The following is a 27,235-nucleotide window of genomic DNA, read 5'->3' as shown; positions in this document are numbered from 1 at the left end:
TAGTATTTTAAATGTACCTTCTTAGGCTTCGTTTCCTCTTAATTATGAAAACAATATTCTCTATGTACTAACTGATCAAAGACTCATATGTAGTATAGCTCAGTTTAGAAGAACAGATCTTGAGGTATATAAGCCAAATTTATGAAAATTTAATAAAATCAAATTGTATTGTTTCAATATTTTTGGCAAAACAAGAAAAGTGATATTGAGAACAACATAATAATTAATATAATTCTTTAGAAAATTATCGAATTTTAACCCAAGAAACCTTGTCTATAATACAAGTTAAAAATAAGGGGTCCTGCGCAGTGGCTCAGGCCTGTAATCTCAGTGTTTTGGGAGAAAGAATGAGGGGGGCAGATCACTTCAGGCCAGAAGTTTGAGACAAGCCTGGCCAACATGAGGAAACCCAGTATCTACTGAAAATTTGAAATAATAATAATAATAATCAGACACAGTGGCTCATGCCTGTAGTCCTGACTACTCAGAAGGCTGAAGCAGGAAAAATGCTTGAACCCAGGAGGCAGAGGTTGCAGTGAGCCAAGATCCTACCACTGCACTTCAGCCTGGGCAACAGAGCAAGATTGCCTCTTTCTACAGAAAAAAAAAAAAAAAAAGAATAGATTTAAAACAATATGTTTCTTTTGATCTAATTAATATTCTCTCACGTAAAAGTCATGTTTTATCATCTTACAACTTATGTATGAAATTCCTAAATTAGAATAATATTATAGTGGATGCTGGTAGAATTAAAAAAAATCCAACAAAAATAAATCACCACTACAGGAAATTTCATTTTCATTTTCAGCGTACTTCCTTTCAGAGTTATAAACCACAATAACTGGTATCTGAAATGTAGTAATCAATGTGATAAAATCCTGGAAAGTACTATGAATTAAAAATAAATGAGCTAGACCCCAAAAGGAAGTTACAGAAAGCTAAGTAAATGCTTTATCAGCACTAGACCAAGTTACATTACTAAGGGATTGCTAGGGGATTGCTGACACTGGAAAAGATAAGGCATTAATACTTAAAGGGAAGTGTGTCAATATATTTTATTATTTTTGTCTCAATATAAATGCGTATAGAATTCTGAAACTGGAGAGAGCAAAGTGAAAGTCTGTTGGCCTGTTGTGCATCTGCTACCTTGTCAAGATTGTCTGCTTGAACCAAACTGATGTCAGAGGACAACTGCCGGCAGCTACAGAAATAAGACTATGAAGGTTGCCTGCAGAGAGAAAACTTTCATACCGTAGCTTGTGTTATGTGAAAACTACCTGGAATCTATGAGATGCCAATCAGTGTCAAACCACAGAGAATACTATAGAAAAGAGAGGTTCATATTTTAGGTTTATGCATGTACTAAACACAGAAAACAAAACAAAACAAAAAAATAAGTAGTAAACTTGACCATTATTTGCTTTAAATGTTCTAGAGCAGTTTCTCAACTGAGGCAGTGTTGACATCAGGGAATAGATGATGTTTTGCTGTGGGAAACCTTTGTGGAATGTTTAGCAGCATTTGTGACCTCTACCCACTAAATGCCAGTAGCACCCTGGTTCTCAATTATGAAAATAAAACTTGTCTCCAGACATTGCCAGGCATACCCCTGGGGGCCGAATTGCTTCTGATTGAGAACTGCTGTACTAGAGTAATCATTTTAGTTATAGAAACATGAGGGAATTCTATATTGATTAATTTTCACCCCTGGCTCCTATCTTCAAAAGAGGGATTTTAATGATATCTAATTTAGGGGACTAAAGAAGAATAAATGATTTTTAACAACTTTTATTTAGGTTCAGGGGTACATATGTAGGTTTGCTATATAGATGAGCTCATATCACAGGGTTTGATGTACAGATTATTTCAGATGGAGATGCTCAGCCTAGTACTCAATAGGTATTTTTTCTGATCCTCTTTCTCCTACCACTCTACACTCTCAAGGAAGCCCCAGTATATGTTGCCTCCTCTTTATGTCCACGTGTTCTTGTTGTGAGAACATATGGTATTTGGTTTTCTGTTTCTGCATTAGTTTGCTAAGGATAATGGCCTCCAGCTCCATCCATGTTCCTGTAAATGACATAATCTCATTTTTTTTGTCTGCATAGTATTCCATGGTTTATATGTACCACATTTTCTTTATCTAATATGCCATTGATGTATTTAGGTTGATTCCTAAAGTATTTGCTATTGTGAATAGCACTGTAATGAGTATATACGTGCATGTGTCTTTATGGTAGAATGATTTACATTCCATTGGGTATATATCAAATAATGGGATGGCTGAGTCAAATAGTAGTTCTGTTTTTAGCTCTTTGAACAATTGCCACACTGCCTTCCACAATGGATGAGCTAATTTATGCTCCTACCAACAGCCTATAAGCATTCCTTTTCTAGGCAATCTTGCCAGCATCTGTTACTTTTTGTCTTTTTAGTAATAGCCACTCAGACTGGTGTTGAGATGGTATTTCATTGTGGGTTTTATTTGCATAAAAATAAATGATCAAGAGCTTAAAATTTTATGTGCTAAATAAATGACAGTTAGCATTGATTTACTGTCAGGACTTCTAATACAAAATCTGACCTGATATCATGTTCTTAGTCTAATTTTTCTTTTTTAACTTTTGATTTGCCTTTAATTTTAAAGCAGCTAAAAAGCAAAACAAAACATATGAAGTTGCTCCTTTATAGTTCTCTGTCTTATAAACTAAGCTATTTGAAAGGAGTCATAATTTAATCATGTAATCTTAAGAGCCCTAAAGTTGTCACATTAATAAGTAAATTCTATTATTCATCTGGGTGAATGAAATATGACATTAAATTATGTCACATTACTAGAAAAGGAACGTAATGTTGATATTTTAATGGAAACTTACAGACAATGCCCTTACTTGCTAAATTAGCACTCTGCATCATTCTACAGTGGTCTATCCAACTCAATATCGTTTCATTATTAGTAGCATTTTCTGAATGATCTAAGTCACAGTTTTAAAATTATAATAAAATAAGGGTATTTATTTCAATTTTAACTTTTTAAAAATATTCGTATGTGAAGTGAATCCTTAAAGATTCTGAAGGTACTGTATTATCTTTTTTTCAATGTTTGGTTTTCAGCAATTTTACTAAAATGGCTCTAGGTTTAGGATTTGTTTTTATTTATTCTTTTTAGGACTAAGTGTGGCTGTTAAAATTCAGGATTCATATTTTTTTTCTGTTTGCCCAATTCTGTAAGTGCATCTGCCATTATCCTGAATACTGCCTTTCTCTGATATTCTTTCCTCCTTTTCCAGATCTCCTGCTGGATCCAGACTGTACTGCTTCATTCATATATATGTGTGGAATCATGGCTCACTGCAACCTCTGCCTTCTGGACTAGTTTAGTGATCCTTCACCTCAGCCTCTCAATTAGCTGTGACTACAGGCACTTGCCAGACTGACCATCCTTTAGTTTATACATTTGAACTTGTTCTGTAAACTACCACTTAACCCACAGTTTAAAATTTAGCATGGATATCTACATCTCCTTTCAATATGGGAGTTTTCCTTTCTTTTATCTGGCTTAATGTCAAACTTACTTATTCTATAGTCATTTTCATATTGTTCTGTTATCAAATATTCATGCTATGCTAAATATTATTTGTTATGTTTTATTGGGCTTCTGCTATAGCATGAATATGTAACCCGGAATTCCTGTGTTGGAAATCTAATCCTCAATGCAACAATGTTGTGAGATGGGGCCTAATTGGAAGTGTTTAGATCGTAAGTCCTGTTTCATAATTGGATAAATCTCACTATAAAGAAGGTTTAAGGGAGTGGATTGGTTTCTTCTCTTCTTCTGCCAAGTGAGAAGTAGTGTTCCTTCTCCCTGAAAGATGATGCATTCAAGGTACTACTTTGGAAAAAGAGACTTGGAAGTGGATGCCTTAATCTTGAACTTTCCTGCCTCCAGAACTGCAAGAAAATGAATTTTTGTTCCTTATAAATTATCCAGTGTCAGGTATTTTTTGTAGCAGCACGAAACAGACTGAAATGGCTACTTCCTTAATATAGACTAGCCATTGCTATTGTAAGTCCATGTGTGATATTTTTTCTCATATGGGAGTTTCACTCAACTAGGATCATGGCATTTCTTTACAAAACATATCTGTCACGTCCCTAGGGAGTACATCAGTTCTCCATGAGATGTTACATTGGTCATTTAGTGTGTGCTTCTTGTGCCTAGTCCACTATAAAAGGTCAAAGAACTTCCATGCTTCATGTAGTTTTGATGATTACATACCAAGGAGAATTCCATTTTTTGTCACCCTCAACCCACCCCCCCAACACACACACACACACACACACACACACACACACAATCACCAGTGAGAAATCCAGGAAGGTAGACAAGCCTCATTATAACCACAGTGTATTTCTTATCACATCGTTGTGGTTTTCCAAGATGACTCAGAAATCGCAGTTTAATCTACCCATTTTTCCCTGGCTCAGACTCTACCACCTATTTCTGTACTGGCATTGAAACCCCAGATCATGGTTTTTAGCTATTATATTTTAGTGGAATACACATCTAGACCTCTGGAACCACTGTGCCCTTCATAGCCTGGCTCTGAGTTCTTCTCTGTTTTGACAGCTGGGCATTTCTCTTACTTTCTTTTGAGATTAGCTGAATGAACTCTCTTTGTTACAGTTGCTATATTTTATGTCATATTTCTATATAAATGTATTGGAAGCTAGTATGTGTCACTATGTTAACATTTAAATATGGAAGTATCTCTCACTTCCATATTTAAATACACGTATCTCAAAGAAAATTTTTGGCATATCCATTTAAGATTAAATTAATTAAATAAAAAGGAAATATACTTTATTAAAAATAAAGGCCCAGAGGTTTTAAAGACCATCATAATATACTTTTTTCATCTATTGGGCAACAGAAGGCAAAACCTATTTAACAAACGTTTCACAAAAGCACCCAAAATGTAGATTCCAAAGTCTTACTTAAGCTGGAGGAAGCCACAGTGAAAATAAAACAATGAAATATTTGTTACTGACAGACAGCACTCAGGCAATCTCTCATTTCAGCCGCATACTAAGCAGAGGATTAGAATACCTCTGCAGCTAACCTGTAATTATGCTTCACAATTTAATCAAAATTCAACATATACATTCCAAGAATAACACATTACAATGAAAACTACTGTAAAGTAAACATACATTTTTAAATATTAATATACTTAGATGGTCAAAGGAGAAAATTTGGTTGTATATCATTCAAAGCATAAATATGAAATATTTAAAGGAAATTTACAGATGGGGAAACTGACTTCCAGAGATATTAATAAAAGCAGAGAGATACAGATATTCATATTATTTTGCTCTTATTTTATTTGAAATAAAGTTTAAAATTTGTCTTATAAAAATGAATATGGATTATTGTTGGCACACTTTTCTTAATGTCATGCAATTTATTCCTGAATACAGTTAGAAGACAATGTGTGAGATGTGAGTACTTCCTTCTTTTAAATATCTTCTTTCTTGACATGCTTTTAATAAGACATATAACCGTGTGTGCATGTATGTGTGTATATATGTTTGTGTATACATATATATATATATATATATATATATATATAAATTCTTTTCATTACATAATGAATTACTGAGTGTGTCAAAATTTAGTAATTTAAGAAGAAATATATTAGTTGTTAACGTATTTTCAAAATTCAAAAAATTTTGTCTTTCCCAAAGAAGGAAAATCTGATGTTACATAGACAAACTGAATATTACATAGTATTTGATAAGTTTTTAGAAAGAACTGAGTTTTTCTTTACTTGGTATTTTTTAAAAAGTTGAGCTACATGCTGATATTTGGAAATTAAAATATTTAATATTGGATCTTTATTCCACCATGGCAAAAATTAGTTGTACTTGAGTAGCAGCTTAAAAAAAATCGCTACACTCTAACTCTTCCCTGTTTTTGTTATGCTTAAAGAACATGCTTTGCTATTTAAGTCTTTCAAAGTCTCAAATTTTGGTTTCATTATAATGGTTGTTCTAAGTTAAATTATGTCCCCTGAAACAATATGCTAACGTTTTAACCCTAATACTTAAGAATGTGGTCTTATTTAGAATCAGTTATAACATATATTAGTTAAGATGATGTCATACCAAGGTGTGATGGAACTTACTCCATTAGGCTTGTGTCCTTATTAGAGAGGAGAATACTTTCAAGAGACTGAGAGGGAAGGATCGCCTGAGACCAAGAATTCAAGGCTATGGTTTTCTGTCATTGTGCTTGTGAATAGCCACTGCCCTCAGCCTGGAAGCACACAGCCATGTGTTGGGGGAGACAGAGATTGGAGTGACATATATGCAAGCCAAGGAATTCTTGGGACTGCCAGAAGCTAGAAGACGCAAATAAAGATCCTCTCCTAGAATTTTTGGACTGAGCATGGCCCTGCCAACTGCTTTGATTTTGGATTTCTAGCCTCCAGAACTGTGTGTGAATAAATTTCTATTGTTTTAAGCTACCTAGGTTATGGTACTTCTTAGGGCAGCCCTCAGAAGCTAAAACAGTGATATTACAAGGAAAGTGGAAATTCTCTTTTATGTCTGTTTTATCATAACTAGAAAAATGAATGCAACAACCATTTATTCATCTACTTTGCTTTTATTGGATCCACAAGTATTTGCCTATACGGTCTCCTTCTTTAATTCCAATATGCTTCACCTCAGTTAAAACTTATACTTCTCTATTTGAGACATATGGGGTTTGCCAGTAAGAAACAATAAAAACAAAAGTTTACAGAAAATAAAAGTTTCATTTGTTGACTAAGAGATATCATTAAAGAAGCAGAATTAATAAAATATAGCTATAACTTACATCCAAGAATAAGCATTTATCAGATTATTACACTTATTTCTACATTTGATTTTTATAGCAACCAGAGATTTATGTGGATTAGGTATAACTCTCCTTAGGTTACAGTTAATATGATGAAGGGTTTTATTTTAATATAACTAGTAAATAGCACAGTTTATCCTGGAAAGAATCAGTTGTTAATATTCAGGAACTGGATTTTAATATAAAAAATAATTATTTTGTTCATTGCTAAAAATAAATAGAAAATTGCAATGGTATGGCTTTTATGTAAGAAAAAACTTGCATATAATATTGGTATATATGTGCATTAACAACAATACATATAGGATAACTTGCATTGAGCAGGGAGCATATTTTTGAAAGTGTAAAGCACAGTAAATAATTATTGAATGAAAGATACGTACAAGCTAAATTCAAATTATAGCCAATTTCTTTCCTATGCATTTCCCATTTTATAACGAATTATCTTAAGACAGTAACATAATCAAAGAGAATAGCAAAGCAATATATCACTCTATGACTCATGAAGAATTAATCCACATCAGTTTTCAAGTTTGTACAGAACATAAGGGCTCATGCATGAGTTCAGCCATGGAAACACAAAAGTAGATTTTGATTGAATCACAGACTGCAGTTGTGTAATAATTCATCAGCCTGGCTAGTGGCTGCTGCCACTGTATTCCTTTGACAAGAGATGCCATTTCGCATTCACAAGGTAGCAGGGGACTAATGCATGTTCTCATCAAAAGGCACATTTGGCCAAAAGAAGTAAACCGAAGGTTTGGTATTCAAACAGAAGGATTTGCTCTCCCCCTTTAGAAAGAGAAAACAGCCACAGTAAAATAATCCTGGAGCAGCAGGGGGCGGAGAGCAATGAGTCTGGAAATATCTACTGGTGGTGAATAGGAGAAACATTTCAACACTAAATACTTTTTACTTTTAACTTTGCTGCAACAAGTCTTACTAAAGTGATTTAGAAGGATAAAATAAACAAATCTTGGTCCAACCAGTTAGGTTTCCTATGACTTACATGTGCATCCGTAGTTAATGGCACATAGTAAACTTTGCATTCACTCTCTGTGTATCCATCAGTATTTGGAAGTGGTAGCAGCTTCACTGAGAGCTGCTTGCCTGAGAGAAAGCAAGGCTTTCCTCATTAGCACCTGGTAGCAATCCACAGGGTAGCCAGCATTTGACTATTAACATGAACCGTTTGGGTCATTAGCTGTCTACCTGTTTCAAAAACTTGTGTGGTGCTGTTTAGCTTTGGACTTTCTTTCCCACTGTCAAATTTAGTTAAAATGTGCCTCTGGGATCAAATGTCATCAGGGGAAATGCACAGTTGGAGCTATTTCATAAGTCTTCCTCCTGTAGAATCCAGGTTGAAAACTAAATTAATTCTTAATACATAATATTTTGTACTAGCCTCATGGCTCTATAAACCTTAGGATAGAGACAATATTTATTAATAATGTCCTGAGGCTTTAGAGCCAGTATGCACTCTCCTAATTCATTTTATCTCTTTTGAAATAGCAGTTGCTATAGATGGATTTATTCCCCATTGATATTTGAAGTTGCTGTTAGCAAGCTCTTTTTATTTTAATTTTTGGTAATTACATTAATTCAAGCCTTCTGTTACATTTTTATAGTGAGTATTAACAAAGTAAACTTGGAAAAATTATTGTATCTTTTGCTACTAATGTTTACCTAATAAGTGATGTAAACATTCCAAGTGGAGAATCATACACTCAGAAATGTATCCTCATGAATAATTCATAACAAATTAGATGATGAAATCAAATCATGCCTCATCACTTTCACATATACCTATTACACAGAATGAAAATCTAGAATTAGAATATTTAGTTTTGTTCAATATCTGGCCATTTTATGCTTCTCTTGTGGGTAGGACCACGTATTGATGCAACATTTTCATCCTATCTCTACCACATAGCACAACAAAGAATTATTAGCTTAAATTTTAATATTAAAAAGTATATTGTCATTAATTTTAAACTACTTAATTAATCTTTTAAAATTACTATTATAATTAAGTCATATGTCCTTGATATAATCTTTTTTATGAGGTGCTTCAATAAACTATTGGGATTTTAACAATAAAGAGATGATATGTTCTAGGTAGGATTGCCAATTTCAAAGCTGAAGGTCAGACAGACTCTTCTCTCTAATGGAACTCTGGGTGAGTAAAATTATATATGAGTGGATAAAGTTTAGAAAGAAGCCCCTAGAAAAAGAATTCACACACTAGAACACATAATTTCCTAGTGCCCTCTAATAAAAAGAAATATTTAGTACCTACACTGATGGAGTAGATTCTTGCCTAATATGCTACATCTATCACAAGGAGATGGGCACATTTGTGAAACTTTTATTCATTTTTACATCCACAACGGTTTTCTGCCGGAGGGTTTATTAGGATATCAGATCTGTAAAAACCATTTAGACTCTGAAATTCAGTCAAATCCATAGACCATTATGCATCTGCCATCCTGTTTTGTTGTACAATTTGTGAGGATCCAGAACTCAGCATACGGTATTTGTCTTGGTAGGTAAAAGGCCAAGTATGATGATAAGTTCTAACTTTAAAATAAAAATGATGATAAAACCAATGCGTCCATATAAAAGTATGCATGTTGATTATTTCAGTTTTTAAGTGGATATTGTTAAAAACCAGAAAAGTATGCTTTCAACTAAAATCCAGCTAACTTTTGGATTTTGAAGTTTACTGATGGCTGAGAGTATTACTATTAGTGTATTTTATCCTAGGTATCTGTTGATAAACATGATTTTTGGGGTAAATAATTCACATATGTGCCTACTTATTAGAAATTTGAGGGGGAAGAAAACGCATGGCCAATTGATACTGAAAAAATTATTTTCTTTAAAATGTTGCTGTCTACTGACAGTTCTGCCTGATGTCTGGCAGTGTTTTCTCTCTGGCAGAATAATCATTTTCTCATGTTATTGGCCTCTAGCGTGGTTTAGAACCACTAACTTTTCCCATAGACTCCCCATACTCCCTTCATTATGAGAACAATATTTCAAGCTGCATAATACATGTATGTATGTATATTTTATAAACAAATAGAGAAAAATTTGCTTCCCCAGTTCCAGGTTGGAGAGAACAGCCTCTGAGAAATAATTGGTGACATCTGTATTTCTGTTCATCCTTCTATACTTTCAGAGGGTGATCATCAGGTCCCATGGTAACACAAAAAGGAACAGAAATAACCACTGTATTTTAGAAGGTGAGCAGAATGACTGAAGGAAAGAAGCATAAACCTTTTTTCCCATGCTCCCTTTGGCTTTCCAGAATATATATGCTCCAGGTTTTGCAAACTTTTAGGTAAATTTCCAAGGGATTCTTCTGCCTAAAGTAATGAGACAGAGACTCTTAATGTCACATTCTACCACTTTTGAACAGGATCTTGACTGCATAGATGAATTTAGCAGGGATAAGAGTATGACAATAAGTGCACAAATGCTTGTATTGTGGTTAAGTCTAATATCTGCCCGCATAACATCTTATAAAATACTGTGCAAACCAAACACAAGTCAAAGATCTTTCATTTTACAACCCCTGATTTATATGATGTGAATTAATAGAAACTGTGAAATACTGTTCCCTCCAAAGAGTCTGTGTCCTGGAATTTTATCATCAGTATCACAACTTTATATATATATATATATATATATATATATATATATATATATATATATACACACACACACACACACACACACACACATATTGCATTTTTAGATTTTGGTGTACATGTGAAGAACATGCAAGATTGTTGCATAGGTACATGCATGGCAACGTGGTTTGCTGCCTTCCTCTCCATCACCTGTATCTGGCATTTCTCCCCATGTTGTCCCTCCCGAACTCCCCACCCCCCACTGTCCCTACCCTAGTTCCCCTGCACAGACCCCAGTGTGTGATGCTCCCCTCCCTGTGTCCATGTGTTCTCATTGTTCAACACCTGCCTATGAGTGAGAACATGCGGTGTTTGATTTTCTGTTCCTGTGTCAGTTTGCTGAGAATATCACAACCCTTTTCTCTGCCTTGAAGATTATCTTTTCACATGCAAATATTCTCTACTAGGATAATGTTTTAAGTTTGAAACTGGAAAATGAGAATAAATGTATTAGTTTTGTTCCTCTCTGATGATGGAGACAAAGCAGTAGCTGGCTACATTTTCTAGGATGGCACATGTTGAAAGGCATCTTCGATTTATTATTAAAACCTTTTCTACTTCCCAAAATGACAAAGCACTTTAAAACAAAAGAAGTGATATACCAAAATCATTAAATTTAGCTCTAAGAAGAATTTATAGCAAGAGTCTTTGTCAAAGGAACACTAAACACAAAAATGGACAGTATCTTCAATAGCAGTTTCACAAAAAGAGCAGAAACATTCTTTATATGGTCAGTTCTTACACTGACCTTTGATAAGAAGCCAAGGGCATGATGCCAGATCATAGTTCTGTGAAAGCATTTATGAAGCAGGCAAAGTAACATTGTCCTTGTATGTACCATTGTGATGATCTGGCTTGATACAGGGATAAAGCCTAAAGAATCTACAATGAAGAATGGTTAACATGTCCAGAGGTTGCTGATTCCTCAGCAATTTCAATGGACTCAGTTATCATTCACTTGAAAATGGAAACTTCTAGTGGGCATTAAAATGTTTGTTGTGTGTTGTACATTGTTAGAAATCCTTATAAATAAAGGCAAAATTGGCAATTAAAAAATAATAGCTAATATTTAGTGAGAGCTTGCTATATTCTAGTTCTTGTGCTAATTAACTTATATAACGCATCGAAGGTTCCAGCAATCTCATGAAGTAGGTCCTTTTCGTATCATGTCCATTTTCAAAAAGAAAAAAATTGAAGCTTACAGAGGCTAGGCAAATTGCATGGGCTCACACAGTTAGAAAGCATAACGTTGAAATTTGAATTCAAGCAACCTGACTCCAGATCCCAGTGGCACTACTTTACCCTAGCTTACAATAAATTGGAAAAGGAAAAGTTTTCTCTTTGTTACCATATAAAATTAGCTTGTATTCTTGTTCACCAGAAGATTCATTTCTGGTCTTCACAGAAGTAAGCTTCAGAAGAACCATATTTAGACAGCCACAATTTTCAAGACTTAGCTTGGATCTATCCCTAATTTAACAAACAATGAACCCTTAGAGCCATTTACTATAAATTATGGCAGATATAACTGGGGCACAAATATATTTAAAAGGGAAGTGTTATAGCCATCTCTGTGTACTGTAAAAGAGCCTAATTTTGACTCTTGGGAACTGTTTATTCTGAGAACTGAAGTGAAGTCTTTGAGCACAGGGATTTCATCAGTATCTGTTGTCGGTTGTTGATAAATGATTTAATTGACTACAAAAGTAATTTTTTCCTACCTTATTCTGCCTGCTGAGAATAGCCTTCTACTATTGTAGTAAGAAAGCAAGACTTGGAGAAGTAGTTGCTATATTACTTGGTAGGGTAAATCAATACGTGTGCGAATGATCTAAAGGTTGAATCAAATTACTGAGGAATTACATATTAAGCGGTGTGCATGAAGGGGAGACGGATTAGAACCTGGCTCTGCTTTATACACTGCAAAGCTCTTTTCTACCCATACTATTTCCATAGGCAGGATTTTAAGGGCTCGGAAAAATAATTAAATGCTCATATCTATATTGAGTTAATGGCTCTGTAGAATTTAACAAGTAATCAATAGATTCATAGAAAACTAGTTTTTTCATTGAGAGGCCAAGCTCAATAGCAGGATAGTTGTGCCTTAACCCTCCCTGAGGCTCTTCAAAATTTTAAGTAAATTCCTATTGCTCAGTACTTAACAGAGCTGAAGAGAATATCAGAGTACCGAAGGGTTAAAAATATAATTTTTAAGCTTGTAATATGTAGACTTGTAGGCTGGTAACAAATATATATATTTAAATAAATGAAAAAAGCTTGAATCTTTCAAAATATTCTTGGAAAATTATGGTGGGATTGTTCCAAAGCCCACTCTCTATTCAACAGAATGAAACGGGCAATATAATGCAAATTGTCTGGCAAAGAGACCTTTCCTCAAATGTTTCTGTAATTTTAAAGCAATTAACAGACACCAAAACAAATGCAGTTAACTGAAACCTGGCTGAATAGTGTCTGATATCTTTATGAAATAATGATAGTAAGAGATTTTAAAATGTTGTACATTTGTATAGGCTAAAGTTGAGTGAAATCCAAAATTTAAACTTTTTTTTTTGCAATTACAGGGCTTTTATGCTTATTTGTCCAGGGGTGCAGTTTTGGAAAAATGTGTACTTATTTGAATAAAGGCATTTTAAAGCCCTTAACTAATCAAATTAAATTCTAATGCAATGGAACAAATGTGAATATATTTTATCATATGTTTTGGAGAACAGGGGTATAAGGCGCTGCATCATGTGTTGGTCACGATTGGCAATAGCTTCTGTGATGCTGAGTGATATTTACTGATGGATCCTGTTAGACAAGTTTATTTTCTAAGTGTAGTAGCTTCATTTCAAAAAAACAGAGAGACAAGCTATGTATATATTTAAGTGTTTTAGATTTGTTAATTTTAAATGTGTTCTAAGTGCTGAATTTAAGTATTTAAATTGTTTTAATTTTAGTGAGTGAAAACTTCAGAGTGAATTCTCTAAAAATGGCAGAGAAGATTAAAAATAATTAGAAATTACAATCATTATTTTGCATGATGGTGGTGAAATTGCTGTATTACATTGTCAATATTCTGATTTTGGAAAGGTTTGTATTTTTCATGTCAACCCATTTGCAATATAAATTTAATAAACATTATTGTTGGTAGCTTGCAATTTTAATCATTGAATTGACTACCAATTTACTATTTCCATTATGATTTAGTTGTAGAATCACTCAGGATTACTTATTTTCGCAAGCTCTATTTACTAACTCTGAAATTTGGCAAGAAATTGCTTCTATTAATTTTCTACTAATGACTGCCTGCACATATGAAAATGTATTACAGGATCTTCAGTTAGGTAATTCACACATATCAAGGTTAAATTTTTTTTTTTTTGTATAAACAGAAAGAGAAGAGTAATGCGGATTTTTTCCCTTCCAGTTAGAAATAATTTTAAATTTTGAATTCCAAAGATAGCTAAGCTACTGCAGTAAGATGGAAACTAAATACTTTCATGATGGCTTATTTAAAAGAAAATTTTATTAAATGTCTTGCTTTCAGGACTAAAAAGGTGTTTTCTATTAGAAAAGCCATTTTTTAAAATTAATTTTGCATGAGTAATTTATTTACTACCACAAACCTGGAAAACAATATAAAACAAATGTAAGTAGAGAATGGGGTGTTTGGGGATAAAGTAAATAATGGATGTAAAAATGTTCTGTAAATTGTCGGTTGCTATGGTAATTTTACTTTTCAGTAGATATAATTTGTATTATTTCAAAACTATTAATATCTTCATTGACAAATAATGATTTATCACCTACCCTGGACAAGGTGTTGTGTTTTACTATGGAAATGAGAGTCTTAAGTAAAAGACTATGTCTTTGAAGGACAGTATAATTAGGAAGAAAGATCATATAAAAAGAAGGTGCATGATAATAAAGAGTAATATACATGAACTGCCAAGATGTGAAAGAGGCAATAAATTCTGCAGGAAATCAGAGTTGGGGGTCACAATAAAATTAAGCATTGGTTTCCCTATGCAAATCAATTATAAATTATTGTGTCTTAAAAAACAAAATGTGTCCAGTCAAAAGAAAGGTCAGCTATTACAACCATCCATTTTTCCACCTTTACATTCTGTCCTTTTCCTATGGAAAATCCATGCCCTCTGGTGGACAGGACTAATAGTTTTATAAATTTCAAAGGTTATCCCATCTTTTTTTGATGTCAATAACCACATGTTAGAAGTGGAGTTGGCACTGTCGGTTCCAGATGATTTTTAGTGTTTTAAAGGTCATTTAATTAACACCTTTAAATGACTTACTGTTTCATTTAGTTACATAGGCCTAATCCTGGTTTCTAGAATTTTCTAAGAGACTAAAATGATTTTCTGTGTGGTTATGATACGCTGTTTGAAACTTCTAAGAACAATCATAAGAATCTAGTATTCGTTGATTACATGAAGCTCTAAGGTAAGAATAATACAGCTACTCCTTTAGTATGCTCATTTTACTACCGACAATCACAAACCTCTGGACTTCAGGTATCTATTTTCCATGTTTCTTAGAACAGCAAACCTAAATCAAATCCACATACATGCCACCAAAAATAATCAAGAGTTTACAATGTGGAGATACAAGTAAAACTGTTTCTTAATATTTGTGTCTTTAAAAGTGAAATACAATAACCCATTTTTAAAAGTCAGTATCTCGAAGAGTTTTGCATGTGGAGGGTGGTAGGATTGAATCCTCCTGTCTCAACGTCCAAAGACCTATAGATTTTGGTAATCTGCTTGGAGGTGCTTGTTGACATTGTTGCTTTTTTTTGTGATTTTAATTGCTACATGGTTATATTATTCAATTCTTAACGCTGTGAATCACTTTATATGCCATTCACATTGGAATGAAAGTCTGAATTTAGTGTTTTTAAGCAAATGACATACAATAATTAGGAACCTTCATTAAACTCTCTAGTCCCAAGTACTTATCTTAAAAAAGGGAAAACAGGCATTCATTGGGCTTGACATTGTATAGACTATTTGATATCAACAGAAAGTCAAATGTTCTTTTCCTTAAAGAATATGCAAGATAATATGTATCATATGACCTGAAGTTTACAGGCAGAAAGCATTTTACATTGGTTTCTTATTCAAATTTTAGAGATTTTTCACAAGCAATTTATGTAGGTACAAGCTTCTTAAAATGTCCTTTGGGCACATCTGTCTTCCCAATTTCATCAATTCAGCTGAATATAATACCCGTGTCCCCAGGTAAAAGTCATGATGCAATTCTATCAGACAGTTGCTGTACTTTGCGCAGTGTGGGTGTGAGAGCTAATTTTGTCCTTAGATTCAGAAGCTTCATTAACAGTCTTAACACATTCACTGCAGCTTTCTAAACCTCTCAGGCTTTAACACTTACACTACTGCAGAACCAGGGAGGAAGAAAAATAAAATGTTATCCTTGTTTTGAAAACACATTTCTTGAATTGGCAACAAATACAGCTCTTTTGTGCACTTCCAAATCTGAGTTCCAAGAATGTCATGCTAAGGAAGCCTTTGGGCAACGCAAAATTAATACTACGAGAAAAGTACTTTTACACACACACACAAACACACAGGAAAATTTTCTCTAAACATACATGAATAAAGGACAGTGTTTAGATTTAATTACATGAATTTTGTATAGCTATGAAAGAGCATTTTTAAGAAGGCAAAGCTTTTTACTGCCTTAAACATCTAAGCTCCACATTGTTATAACTGCTCAGTATTAGTATTAATTTCTCAGATTTCAGCGATTAATATTCCTACTCAAATGCTGTCTGGTTATTAAATGAAAATATTCATCAAGTCCAAGCTTTTATTCTCAATATCTATATTCAGTTATTATGCCAGTATGTACATGCAGTTGTTATATTACATAGCTGGTAAAGAAGAAAAATGTAAATTATTTCCTTCGCAACTACAACAAGCTTTTTGTCAGATTCACTCAGACAGATATACTGGAGTGATGTTAAGGAAAACACTGCCACACATGTATGCTAATCTACTCACCCATCTACTTATAATTCGCCACAATCATAGTTTATGTGCTGTTCAATTCAACCAGTCCACACTTTGATTTACACATATAAATACACTATAGATCATTAATGAGAAAGTGTGCCAATTAAAATTTACATAGATTGACAATTTCAACAATTAAAAGTATTCAGATGGAGAGAATAGGTATGGAAACATTAGCAAATTCTTACTTTAGTTCTTAATGTCTGAATAGTTCATTTTCTTAGAAAACACATTAAAGTCTCTAGCTATGTCAAGTCATATTTTTAATGGACATAATCAGAATTTCTACATTGTCTAAAGGTTATAACCAGAAAAAAAAATGGGAGTTGGAGGCATTCGCCTCAGAGTCTGGGATGTGTCTTGGAAACAGACTCAAGTATTAATAAAAAATCAAGTGAAACAATTACAGATATATCTGTAGTTAAAACTATGAAAAAAGAAAATATTCTGTTCATACTTAACCATTGTATAATGGCTTCTTGATGATCAGGAACATAAATTGATTGTAACATAGAGGCAAAATATTATATTCATTTGCTGGTATACACTTTGAAGCAAAGTAACTTACTTGTTTGAATAACAATGACATATATTAGAATACACTGTTCAGTCTGATATCATCACACCTAGCAAAACATTCTAAGAAACCACTTAAATTGAAAGGAAGCAAAGATTTCACAAAATACCCTTTTCAGAAAAGATATGCATACAAAAAATCAGTTATTAAAGAACTACATATAACCTTTACAAATTTTTTCTGAAGTCTAACCAGAAATGCTATTCTAGTTGAACAATATGGGGGATTCATTTTTTAATACAGGCGTCAGGAGACCTGAGCTCATATCACTCACATGATGAGATAAATATATCATAATAAGACATTTATCCCAGCCCCGTGAGCTACTTTGCAGAATGCCTGTGAAGTACAATATTCTACACTAATCTGCAGATGCCATGTACTTTATAGGACACCTTGCATTCATACACAGGAGAACAATTTTATGCAAGGCAAGCAGATTATATGTAAATAATATCACATGTGATCTCAGTCCCCCACCCACGTCTAAAGAAACTGAGGAATTAGGAATCATATTTTATTGCTGATACTATCTTATGAATTATTTTTCTTGCACATTGTTGGTGGCTGCTAGCACACATAAATGCAGACAAATTGTATCATGCCCTAAAAAATGGAAGTGAAATTTATAGAAGAAAATACTGAACTTGAATGCTTTCTATTTATAATTTTATCCTCTCCCTCCCTCAACTCTCCCTTTTCTACAGCCCCAGGCACTGGAAAACACTAACACTATTCCATTTTAGCCACTGGATGTCTTGGCTCATCTTATGTTATTTGCGATTGCAGATTGGGAAGAGAAGAGAATTACATAGAGGCGTCTCTTCTCAGTTGGCAAGAATGGCAAGGGCCGGGTCTGCATCAGTCCCCAGTGTGGGGAGGATGCATTCCTGTGCTACCTCCTGACATGTAGGCCCCTTGCTGTGTAATCTAGGCTATGTTTTATTTTCCATACCTACTTTGCCTAAATAGAGTCTGTATCGTGTTGCAGATGCTTAGTCATAGTTTCATTAAAAAAAAAGAGAAAACACAATTTCTCCCTGTGATTCTTCCTTTGATATTTACTCCTTTCCAGTAGGAACTTCGTTTTCTTGTTTCTTGTTTCAAGCCAGTAACGTGACTCTCATTCCTGCCTTCTCTCTCCTATGGGGTCTTTATAAAAATTATATATGTATTTTTTTTAGCATTTTATATGAAGCTCATGGTACAAAATTCCAAGTATCTATAAAGGCAAAGAGCATATCTCCCTCCCAGTCTGATCCCCAATGAGACATCCCTAGAAGCAGCCTGTGTCCTTTCAGATGTATTCTCTGTACATTCTAGTGTATCTGTGAACATACTCTTCTGTTTTATTGTACAGCTATGAATGTGTTTTGCTAATTTTCATGTAATAGCTCTGTGGTTGTTCCATATCACATAGCACCTTGACCTCTACTTTCTTGATTTTGGATCATTGCCCAACACTGATCAGTTCAGAAGAAGTTTGGGAAGTGCAGGGTGCCAATTTTTATTATCTATGGAAACATAATTTTGGTACAGAAGATCTTGTATTTTATATTCCTGTAACAAGTCATTTAAAAATAAATAGCAACTGCTAAGAAGTCTTTATATTCATGAGAGCATCCAAGTAAAAACTGATATAAATTCCTTTCATATGAGTTTTTAAAAAGAGGATATTTTAACACAAAAGATAGGAAGAACAATTTCAGAATAAAGTTAATAATTCTTACAAACAGGGTATTATGTGAAACTCACAAATGTACTCATTTTTCTCATATCCTTGCACATCCATGAACCTTCTTCAGATACCTGCTTGGTCTAGAGAAGATTATTTGGATACCGCTGGCATAGTGCCTCAGACACTCAGTTATAGCTGTGACATAATACAAAATGCCTGGACAAAAATTCAAAATGCTTAGGAGCCATAAGCCCCAGTCTCTTCAATTGAAAATAGGGTTAAACAGCCATCACTCATGCCTTTCATGAGAAGTAAATGAGAAAAAACGTGCAAAAGATACTTGTAAATAATAACAAAAAAAAAATCTTTGTCAGTAATCTACCTAGTCATTGGTGTTTAGAATTTTTGTCATATTCCTTGATATCTCTGTTGTACTTTGTTTCTTTTTGACGAATCTGCTAGAGAAGAAACAGAAAAAAGTACTTTTACCTCAGGGTTTACACAGTCATTGCAATGCTGAGTAGAAAATGGGACTACGGTAATGGTCTTCTGTTAAATCTTTTCAAACAATCTGAGTTCCCTATATTATAGCTCTCAGATGCTTCAGAAAAAAAGTCAGAAGTCAATAACATAGATCAGAAATAAATCAGTAAATTGGTTGTTTTTGATTTGAAAGCACTTCACAACTCACAATCCATCCCAACCTCTGAAATAATATGGGATGCAAAGCGGCCTGGCAGAAAGGCTTTGGAGTCTCCAGAGCAAGTTGGATTCACATAAACTAGCACACTTAATACTAAGGGTTGACATCTTCCGATCTATACCACATTTTCTATGTATTCCTTCTGCCTTAAATCCATATTCTTATGCCCAAAATATGATATGTGAGTATTTACATATATTAACCCCACAGATTCGGAAGCAGCTTCAGAATTCCCTTCTATTTCGGAATCAATTTTATGCAAAGAACTGACACGTCTGCATGATGCCATCTGATCTAAAAATCTATAAAAAGCCCTAATGCTTGATGGGGTAATTAGAATACAATTTTTGGCCATATATATACCCAGTTTTAGATTTATAGACGTTTTTAATCTTCCAAAAATCTGGGTCTATATTGTGGCATTTATATTTAGCAAATAGTAATTATTGTTTATAAATAAATGTAAAATTTTTATTGCATTAATAGAAGCCCTCCCAATTAATAAAACAATTTTTCTTTGTTTCTTTAGATAGGAATCCCTGGTAAGTTCACAACCACTTTCAGCAGACATGCTCAAAAGACAAAGCAATTTACAATCACTAATCACTAAGTATAGGGACAAGAGAGATAAGGTCAGAAATAAAAGAAGTAAGTAATCTTTAAGAACTAAAATAGCCCTTCAAAGTAATATTGCATCAATACATTCAGTATTCTAGTTGTTAAAATGGGAGTAATCTATTCCATATTCTGAGGATAAGGGATTTATTACACTTTTTTGGGAACATTTTAAAAACCACAGTCAATGTGCTCATGTAATACATACTATTCTGGTTCTGGATTTCAAATAGTTTGCTTTAAAGATGTCCTTTCACTGGTATTTTTAGTCAACGACTATACGCTATCCTTCTTACTGAGTCTTTGTTTCACAATGAGCTAACTCTACAAATTAATTTCAGTATTTCAAATATGTTCTAATTTTATCAAATTTTAATATTATTTTTACATAAATTGCGTATCTCCTAAATTTTATAATTTGAGACTATTAAGGCAGCTTATTCAACAAACATTTTCTTTGCTGCACACATTCAGATAAGGCTTAGGGATGAACAGTGACAACCGGTCTTTGCTTTTAAGAAGCTCTCTCTTGAATTTCCTTTCAAATGCCTTTCTCCATCCATTCCTGTTTGGAATCCCTGGTCTGTTCAGAAACCAGGGATTTCTCTAGACATGCCAAAAAGATAACCAGTGTACAATCAGTAATCACTAAGTATATATGAATTTTCAACAAAGGGGTAACACATATTTATGTGGAAATATCCTTAACTGCATCAGTGCTGCTGCAAGCAATCAGATCTCCTCCATTTCAGAGAAAGAAGACTTCTCTTTGGGCTGGGATGGCCAAGTGAGGTCTCACCTTCCTACAGCAGGCAAATCTGGTTCCATATTTTGCCCCTCTGACAAAAACTGACAGCTTTCTCTGTGTTCAAGGCAAAACCTGCTAACCTACTTGATTTGTAAGTATTAGTAGCATCAACATAGTAACACTCAGCATTGCCAACCTGCAGCTGAAGCCTCCTCCACTCTCAGGCTGTTTAACTTAAACCTAATCATATAAGAGGAAATATAACCACAGCAAACCCAGACATGGGTGTTCATTTTATTTTCCTACCATAACCCTAAATAATATGATAGTAAACTGGAACACCATCTTTGAGTAACAGTTGCCCAGCAGGATAAAGCTCGCCCTCATGTTTTATGAATCAGTTGATGCTTTTCATATTTTATGTCTTCCTTTCAAGGCAGCTAACAAAGATTTATTAAATATTTCCTATAGTCCGATGGTTTGTTAGGCTCTTGGGTATATAGGAGTGTTCAGGACAAAATCCTGGCCCTTGACAAGGTTATAGTCCATTTGGGAAACAGTGTTCATAATTATGCAAACAATTAAATAATTTTTGTTTTCAGGGAAAGTTGAGTGCTAAGAACATGTCATAGGTCATTATGTAGGTTTCTATGCAGAATTCAAAACTGAGTCCTGAGAAAAAGGGGCAAACCTCCAAGGATCTGCTTTTGGGGTTAGAGGGTAGGTGTGCATTGGGGGAAAGATGAAGAGGCTTAAGAAAAATGAAGTGAGTACAAGGCCCATGAAAGAAAAGAGCCTGACATATTGTTAGGAGTTTGCCTTAAAGCTCAGCTGCTTGGCTGGGACCCCAGTACCCTGTCTAGTTCTTCCTGAATCCTTCCTATCTTATTACGGGCACTGTGGCCAAAACGGAAAGACTTGCCTATAACAAAATTGTCATCCAAAGGAGTCTGGGCATCACCCCCATCCTGGAAACTCTTGTTGTTTTCCTCAATCTCTCTACCTCTAGACATCTACCACTTAGAGAACCACACCAGTCCAGACGAAGCCAGAGTTCATGCCATCCTTCAAACGCTAGAGTTCAAAGACTTGTGAATGGTATAAGTACATCCAGAAAAATAGAAGTTTCTTGGTTTTTGTTTTGGAATAAGAGAAGTGGTATATGTTTTCTTTCCCAGGATCTTAAGAAAAATCATTTAACTTATTTGACTCTTAGCTCTATCAATAAAAGTGCATATGCTAGTCTATGTTAGTCTGTATTTATTATTTTTAAATTCTCATCTTAAAAGATTATAAACAAGGTAGTGTGGAGTATACAAAGATTTATAAGATAGTATCTCTGCCTTAAATCACTGCAGCATCTTGTGAGTGTGATAAAACACATAGAAAAATTGCAAGAGACCTGCAATCAGGCAAGAAAAAGGAATAAAGGGTATTCAATTAGGAAAAGAGGAAGTAAAATTGTCTGTATTTGCAGATGACATATATGAGGCCAACAAACACATGAAAAAAAAGCTCATCATCACTGGTCATTAGAGAAATGAAAATCAAAACCACACTGGGATACCATCTCACACCACTTAGAATGGCAATCATTAAAAAATCTGGACAACAGATGCTGGAGAGGATGTGGAGAAATAGGAATGCTTTTACACTGTTGGTGGGAGTGTAAATTAGTTCAACCATTGTGGAAGACAGTGTGGCAATCCCTCAAGGACCTAGAAATAGAAATTCCATTTGATCCAGCAATCTCATTACTGAATATATACGGAAAGGATTATAAATTGTTCTATTATAAAGATACATGCACATGTATGTTCATTGCTCCACTGTTTACAATAGAAAAGACCTGGAACCAACCCAAATGTCCATCAATGATAGACTGGACAAAGAAAATGTGACACATACACACCATGGAATACTATGCAGCCATAAAAAATGATGAGGCCATGTCCTTTGCAGGGACATGAATGTATCTGGAAACAATCATTTTCAGCAAACTGATGGAAGAACAGAAAACCAAACACCGCATGTTCTAACTCATAGGTGGGTGTTGAACAATGAGAACACGGACACAGGGAGGGGAACATTACACAATGGAGTCTGTTGGGGGGTGGGAAGCTAGGGGAGGCATAGTGGGGGGTAGGGTGGCAGACTGGGGAGAGATAACATTGGGAGAAATACCAAATGTAGGAGACAGGGGGATGAAGGCAGCAAACTGCCACAGCAAATGTATACCTATATAGCAATCCTGCAAGATCTGCACATGTACCCCATAAATTAAAGTAAAACAAAAAAAAAGAAAAGAAAAATTACAAGAGACCCAGTGGAATGTAATAGCACCTCGGAAAGAACCCAGTGAGATATAATTAGAATCAGAGCAGAAAACATATTACATTTTAGCTGGGGGACTAGAAATAGGGGACATTGTTTTCATGCATTGAACCTTGAAGGACAAGGTATTTACAACTTATATTCAAAAGATAAGGGGTATACACCTATAACTGTTTGGAAGAAATAATGTGGAATTCCAAGGCATGGAAGTAGAAAATCATGGGATTTTTTTTTTTTTTTTTTTTTTTTTTGAGATGGAGTTTCTCTCTGTAGTCCAGGCTGGAGTGCTGTGGTGCAATCTCGGCTCATACTGCAACGTCAGCCTCCAGGGTCCCGGTTTCAAGCAATTCTCCTACCTCAGCCTCCCGAATAGCTGAGATTACAGGCACGAGCCACCATACCCAGCTAATTTTTGTATGTTTTTGTAGAGACGGGATTTCGCCATGTTGGCTAGTCTGGTCTTGAACTCCTGACCTCGTCATTTGCCCACTGCGACCTTCCAAAGTGCTGGGATTACAGGTGTGAGCCAACGCGCCTGGTCAATCATGGGATTTCTTAAAGAACCCTCCCTTATCCAATTTGAACAGATCTTACAAATAAAATGGAATAGTGAGAATGAAGCTGGAAATGTAGTTTGGGAAACAATTTTATTTTGTAGGAATGAAGAATCACTGAAATGTTTAGATTAAGGGTGACACACTAAGCTACCCATTAGTAATATATTTGTGTTTCCGTATGTATCAGAATTTGTAATGGAAAAGACTGAAGGCTCTGATATCTGGCCTAATCATCTGACTATAAAACATGTAACTATGCAACTATAGAATGTCAATATAGGGACAGCAGTTGTACAGTTCCTTAAAATAGATACACAAATGATGTTTATTTTAGTTATGATATGAACACAACTAGCCCTTATCAGTAAGGGCTTCTCTTTAGAACTTTAAAAATTATTAAATTTGAGTTATCAATTATTGTCTACAAATAATATGTAGCATATACTAATTCTTGTACCGCTTCTATTCAGAACATTACTAGTGAGTTCTTAGCTATACTTTATACCTCATGAACTCAAAATACAGATTTACTTTCTCAAAGTTATCATTTGTCTTTCTGGACAAATATTATACCTATTTACTGTGGCATACAGTAAACCTGATACCACATTTCATATATTTCAAGATTTAAAAAATTTTTGACATCATATTAAATATAATACCAAGTATGGATATTAATCATAGTGGCTTTTATTTCTTATACAAGATTTCATCCTGAGCTTTAGTCACCCATTTTAAATAGAGACATCTGACATGCTTAATAAAAAAATTTATATACTAGGTTTACTACTTTCTAGATATATAACCTTGGTTAATTTATTTAATATCTCTAATATCCTGATCTTTAAAAGGGGATAATTTTAATAACTATATGACATAAGTAAATGGATTAATGCAAGTAAGTATATTTAAGTAGCCTTATCACTAAGTGGTTGTTTAAAAATAGTGTTTGTTATTATATACCAAACACTTCTTCCCCTGAATGAGCAATTTTATTATTAAGTCTTAAAATTTGAGAGATTGGGTTTGTAGAAGAGGGAAGACAAACCATGCATTAGAGTGAAATTACTGCCTTTTTTCAACTGAAGTCTGTAAGAACCAAACTAAAGGAAAAGTTAGCAATTAACAATCAATTTAGACTATGTCCTCAGTTAACTTAGATTATACACACTAAAGAAGGTTCATGTTGGGGCTTGACTGGCTGTCTACATTGACAAATTAACCAGATAATCAACATTTCTTATCTTAACAGTCTATGGCAAGCATAGAGTCAAGTTCTAGACTCAAATGCCATTCAGTATTTTATACTCAAAGTGAATTTGAAATAAAATGTTCAATAGTTTCACCTTTCATTAACCCATTGACATTCCTGTCACTAACCTCATTTAAAAAAGAAAGTCCATAGAGATTTGGTAGAATTAAAAGAAAATGTGGTCTGTGTACTTCACCCCTCCATAATTAGTAACGTGGAGACAGCATGTTATAACTTGAATGAAAGTTAGGATATACTGGATGTCTTCCTAGCTCTGCTAACTAAATAGATGTGCAAATTTAAGCATGCCACTTAAGTGCATCTCACGTTTTTTTCAGTGCAAAACGGAAGTTGGGTATTTAAGAGTTACTCACTCAGTAAGGCAAAGTTTATAGGCAAGCACTTTGTTTTAGTGTTCTTGGTTCTTAGCAAAATGCCTGATACATACGAGGAAATGATAAATATTTACAAAACCAAACCTAACGCTTCCATCCATAAGAATGTACAGTCTGGGCTGGGCGTGGTGGCTTATGCCTGTAATCCCAGTACTTTGGGAGGCCGAGGCAGGTGGATCACGAGGTCAAGAGATCAAGACCATCCTGGCCAACACAGTGAAACTTCATCTCTACTAAAAATACAAAAAATTAGCTGGGCGTGGTGGCACACACCTGTGGCCCTAGCTACTTGGGAGGCTGAGGCAGGAGAATTGCTTGAACCCAGGAGGCAGAGGTTGCAGTGAGCCAAGATCACGCCACTGCACTCCAGCCTGGTGACACAGCAAGACTCTGTATCAAAAAAAATTACATATATATACAGTCTGTATTTATGTCAAGAACTATTGATATGTCAAGAATACTACTTAAATGGTGAATGTATTGTGTAAGAAGAATTCAAGAAATTATCAAGAAAACAATAAAGGTCAAGATGGTCAATTCAATTTATCTCTGAGAAATTAGCTATGGCAGAAAAAAAGAGGTTATTGGTAAAGCAGAATATTGGAGGAAATAAAATTGACTCTAATTGAGGTATCTTCAAAGGAATAAACACCAAAACCGCAACAGTCAAATATGCATCTGAATACTATCATTGAATTTTGCATGTACACCTACAGACCAGGTATGGTGAAGCCAACTCACCATCTCCCACTGTACAATTACTTGATATGCACGTAAATGAATATATTACAAATTCTGCAGATACATTAACCCTAATTTTAAATAATAAATGAATTTGGCAATAATATTAAGATGATTTATTTCAATAAGTTTAAAAGTGCTTACATTATTGTTAAAGATCTTCTTTGCAGAATATATGAATTAAAAACAACAAAAATTATCTGACAATAATATAATTAATAAAAATCACGTAATTGTAATCAACCATGGAAATAGTATAGGAAAAAATGCATTTTAAAAGCTGAAAAGTAATGGTTGCAGACTGTTCTACAAAGAAAGCATTTATGCTTCTCATAATTCAGCATGCACTTGTCATTAAGTAACTCTTCTCCATAAACTATTTCTCTCACAGTGATTTTTTTCATGGTAGAATATTTAACCCATTTTAGAGGTGAGGAAACAAGTTCAGAAAGTTGATGTGCTTTCTCATTCCCACAACCAGTAAGTTTCTGATCAGAGATTTAAAAGCTAAAACTGATTGACTCCTGAGCCACTGATAGTTTCCTCAAAAAATATACATCTAACTTTCCTTTGAAAAGGTAAAGAAAATTATTAAATACTTCATACGGTCATAATGTAGAATCATTCAAAGTGAAATTTTCATCTCAATTTCCTAATAATTAATAATGACAAATATTCAGAAAAATTAAGTCCATGCATATCAGTAATAAACAATCAGAATAATGACCTTGTTATTGTTGTTTTGATGACAAAGAGCCGATAAACAAGAAAGATTAATCTTTTTTTAGGAAATTGATGTTCTTAAGGAAATGGGAAGAAATATCATTAGTATTCAATTATATTATCATAGTTGGCAAGCTGAAAAATGCTGTTCTTTCATTTAAATACAAGTTGAGCAATATAGCATATAAAACTTAGCCACATAAGACTGCTCAGAAAACTAAATGTAAAGCTTCTTTTATGATTAAAACCAGTTT

At 34.2% G+C, this 27,235-nt stretch overlaps 1 protein-coding gene and 1 long non-coding RNA gene across 4 annotated transcripts in view; both read right to left on the bottom strand.

The window, feature by feature from the left end:
• Positions 1-27,235, bottom strand: part of CADM2 (cell adhesion molecule 2) — a 1,064,920-nt gene that overhangs the window by 720,451 nt on the left and 317,234 nt on the right. The window lies entirely within an intron of this gene.
• On the bottom strand, positions 2,263-18,310 carry LOC116550611. The gene is made up of 3 exons (XR_004268514.1): positions 18,301-18,310; positions 9,913-9,920; positions 2,263-2,393 (listed from the first exon to the last, which is right to left on the bottom strand). It is a non-coding gene; the product is annotated as an uncharacterized LOC116550611 (long non-coding RNA).

The sequence above is a fragment of the Sapajus apella genome, unplaced genomic scaffold (assembly GCF_009761245.1).
Source record: "Sapajus apella isolate SASKATOON/1434 unplaced genomic scaffold, GSC_monkey_1.0 scaffold8, whole genome shotgun sequence".
Lineage (NCBI taxonomy): Eukaryota > Metazoa > Chordata > Mammalia > Primates > Cebidae > Sapajus > Sapajus apella.
This window is presented reverse-complemented; position numbering and strand designations above follow the sequence as displayed.